The following is a 4,377-nucleotide window of genomic DNA, read 5'->3' as shown; positions in this document are numbered from 1 at the left end:
TTGATCTTTTTTTGTTCATTATTAATTTATTGAAATTTAAATTAGTTTTATTTTTAAATGCATTTATTTCACTTTTTAAAACGGAACTGGAAAAAAATTGGGTATCGTAAATTAATTTCCAAAGTAATCTATTCTATATGATCGTCAGTATTCCACCAATCGGGAGAATTCTAACCGGGACACAGACTAAAAGGAACCATAAAACCAATTTCTGGTAAAACTTTAATCTGGTTTTAACGTAAAGTTAAAACCAGATTTAAAAACTTTTGTTGAAATATGTAGAAAATACAAAATAAATTTTGAAAAATAAATGCTGTACGATACATGTAAAAGACTTATTTTCAATACTTAAATTGAGGTCTCTTAAAGGCAACACCTCTATTATCAAGCCAACAAAATAAAGCCAACATCGGATTTCCATGATACTGCAATATGGCTATTTCAAGTAAAAAACTTTTTATCACGTTCCGTTATTTCCGATTTTTCAAAGATATTTTTAACTGCTACAAAGTAAACATAGTTGTTGTGATTGACTCTCGTGATAAACTGGATATTTAAAAATAAGTAAATTTTGCAGATTTTTTAAAGTAAATTGAATTAATATATTTTCTATGTATTATTTTTAGTTCAATAATTCAAATTCCAATACATCGAATACACAATCCTCAGAAAACACAACATTGAATACAAGCCTCATATCAAAAGTTACATCAACTGCGTACAATACAACTGCTACTCTTGTGGGTGGTGCAAAAAGTATGGCTAATCCTATAATTGGGAGTGCAGCTTGGATTACTGGAGCAGCTATTTCTAATTCTTTTGTAGTTGTAAAAAAAATTGGTTCCTACGCTTTACCAGCCAAATTTTTTCAAGCCGAGCAAAAAGACAAATCCGACTAATTGTTTTTAACGAATTATTTTGATTTTAATTTATCAGAACTAAATCTGACAATCAAAAAGTGTCGAACATTAGTAACCACATTTTATGAGCTTGTGTGCAATCATCCGACAGACGACAATGTTTAAAAAGAACTTTAAGGAAGGTGTATAATATACAATTTTTTTTATTTTCCAAATGCTTTAAAATTTGGAAAAGGATTCAAATATTTTTGATTTAATGAAAATAAAATGAGTTTTATGGGAAAAATTTAAAGTTAAATAATGGTATCATTTTAAAAAGAAAAAAAAAGTTATTTTAATATCTAAGAATCAAATCTATTTAAAAAAATGTTAAACAAATATTCTGATAAACTGAATCAGCAATAAGTATAGACAATAATTAGCTAAAATTTTATTAAAATTAAATTTATTTTAGAAATAAATTTAAAAATTTATAGTAATTTTAAAAACTGCAATTCTTAATTTCTGAATATTAAAAAAAATTGACTGTCAAAAATTGATAAATGATCTTCAAATGTTTGATAAATATGTAAAACTAAATTTAAATAAAACTAAATTTAAATAAAACTAACTCAAGAATAAACTGAAACAATTGTTTTAGTTTATTACTTAAATATTTTCAAAATTTACTTCATTTAAAAAAATAACCACTATTTTGAATCTTCAGCAACCAAAAGTCAGAGTGTTCAGTAACACCAGAGAAGGTTGTTTTGATCGACCACTATTTTTAACAACTTAATTACGAATGAATAAAATGAATGAATAATCATGCTTTTATTTTACAGCACATTCTTATTTTTTGATTAAATTCTTTTTCTATTCAAACTACTTTTTTTAATCAAATATCTTAAATAAATTAAACACCTTATAAATAAATAAAACATTAATCAAAAAATAAATTTTGAACACAATCTCAATCGCAATAAACTTATAATCTCCAACACATTATCTCCCACAATGAATACAACGAGATTGTGGGAGATTTAAAGTTTATGATTATTTTATTTTGTTCAAAGTCTTGTTGATATCGTTTTGTTTTTTTTTTGTTCAATGTCTCATTGAAATCATATACTTTTAATATATTATACTATGATTTTCAAAAAAATACATCTTAAGATGTCTATGGAACTTTTGCCATAGAAAAATGTTCAGAAAAATAAAATATTTTGCAGTTTTTCTCCTCTTAACGTTTATTAAACAAAATGCTTATCTGTATCAAACCATAAACTTTTAAATTTAATGTAAAAAACACTGTTACAAATGTACGTCATTTTGAAAATTTAAAACAATTAAAAACAAGTAAAACAGTTAAAATATACACTTTATTCTTCTTTGGTTTTGTCAGCGATGTTCTAATAGATGTATTTAGTTTTCTTTTTTTGTTTCTTTTATAGATGTTGGTATAAAGAATGGTTTTTTGATGTTTTAGCTTCAATTTTTGGTTTGTATTTCAATTTGTGTTCTATTTTAATATTTCAGATGAACCGTTTGGAAGATCAAGAGTTTTCAAGATACCAGTTCTAAATTGTTTACTTACCTTTAAATACTAATATGTATTTAAAAAGTAGTTTTATCAACCACTGTTTGATGTTTTAACATCAGAAACAAAAAACCACGACTGTTTTGTAACCAGACTTACAAAATTTGAAAGTTCCTTCCCACTGAACTCTATATTTTCTACAACATTTAAAAAAACTATTATACACAAAATATAAATATTTTTTGGGCTTGGTTAAAATTATAGTTTTCTAGCAATTTTTACTTTATTACAATAAAAAAGTACTAAAGAATTTAAGCACCTGTTGAATTGGATGGTGGTGATGGTGAATTAACAATACTTGGTGGTGAATTTGATGGTGGTGAGTTAACAGGAACAAACTGTAGGCTAAGGCGCTGCTGAACTAAAAGCGTAAGACTTTTCATTTGCTACGATGCTTTCATATCCTTTAAGATATGAAAGCTGGTTTATAAAATCAGCTTTAAAAATAAGGCTTAGCGAACCAGCCTGACTATTATAATACTTCTAAATGAAATACTTGAGCAGGAGCAAATACAGGTTTGTCAAATGTTAGGAACCATTTAGTATTATATACGCCAATAAATGTTGCCACCTTAGTTAATTTTTTCTATTTATTATTTTGAGACTGGAATAATGTTTAAAAGTAACATTTTTTATTTTTTTAATTAAAAGTTGCAGAGTATAAGCAGGGCCGCCGAGAGCCGTCACGCCGCATGGAGCAGAAACCTTGATTGGCGCCCTTATTTATCAAAATTTTTGATATATTATAAATGAAGGACCTTTATATTTTTTAGGTACCTTCTTTTCATTTAGCACCCTTAGGATATAGGGGCGCAAAATGAAAAGAAGCTTTCTAAAAAAAAAAAAAAAGGCTTTTTCATCTAGTCCCCCCTCTCGGCGCTACTGAATGCATTGCTTTAACCTTATTTTATTGTAATACTAGTGTATGCTCTTGTAACAGAACTTATTTTATATATATTTAAACGAGCATTGTAAAAATTATTATACTATGTTAAACAGAAAAAAAAAAAAGGCTATAGTTACAAACTTTGCACTGTGTAAAGTGCTAGATCTGAGAAGGACATATCCTTTATTTTGAGAAAACCATCAATAGGGAATCGTATCTCTGAATGGCTGGATAACTGGATAGCTCAGTTGGTTCGAGCGTCAAAAGAATAGTTAAAACCCGGACTGTTGTACGATACAAGTTCCTGCCACCGCCAACTCAGCGCTTGAGTAGTACTTCGGTACACAAAAATGTTGGTCAATAATGGACGCTACTTTGGATTAGTCTTAATGACTATTTGTGGCTGTTTCTATGCTAAGCCAACAATATCTTCGGATATAATATTGTATACAAAAATATAGTATGAAAACTCAAATAAATAAAACTACTATTAGTCCCTAATAAACGGGGGAAGGGGGGCGTTTATTAATTTTTGGAAAATTTTCCCACCAACCCCAAGCAAAATTTTTCAGTGTAATCAGGCTTTAAAAATCACCGACCAAGTAAATCTCGATTTATCGAAAATGAGCTTTTAATTTATTTATCACCAAAGTATAAAACTTATATCAGCATATTAAATCCTATTGAAATTATGATAAAACAGTGGTAAGAAAATGCACATTTGACCGCAAACAACGCTAGATTTAAATATTTATAAACTGAAATTTTTTATAAAAAATACTTATATTGTAACATAAAAATTCAACCCCCCCTCCTTTTATTAACCACCACCGCCCCCTTTCCCCCACCCCTCGTATATTAGATTTTGAATAAATTTCCCATCCCTTTATTTATTCCCTCCCCCCCCCCCCTCTCTCTCTCTCCTCGTATTAAAGACTCGAGAGTGTGTAGAAATAAAGCAACAACTCGTGTTACACAGTAAAATCAAAAAAATATAAAAATTTGCTTGATGTACACATTGCAGTTGTATACTAAAATTAAACAACTTGTTA

This window comes from Hydra vulgaris, chromosome 02, assembly GCF_038396675.1.
Source record: "Hydra vulgaris chromosome 02, alternate assembly HydraT2T_AEP".
In the NCBI taxonomy this organism is placed as follows: domain Eukaryota; kingdom Metazoa; phylum Cnidaria; class Hydrozoa; order Anthoathecata; family Hydridae; genus Hydra; species Hydra vulgaris.
Note: the sequence above shows the minus strand (reverse complement) of the source record.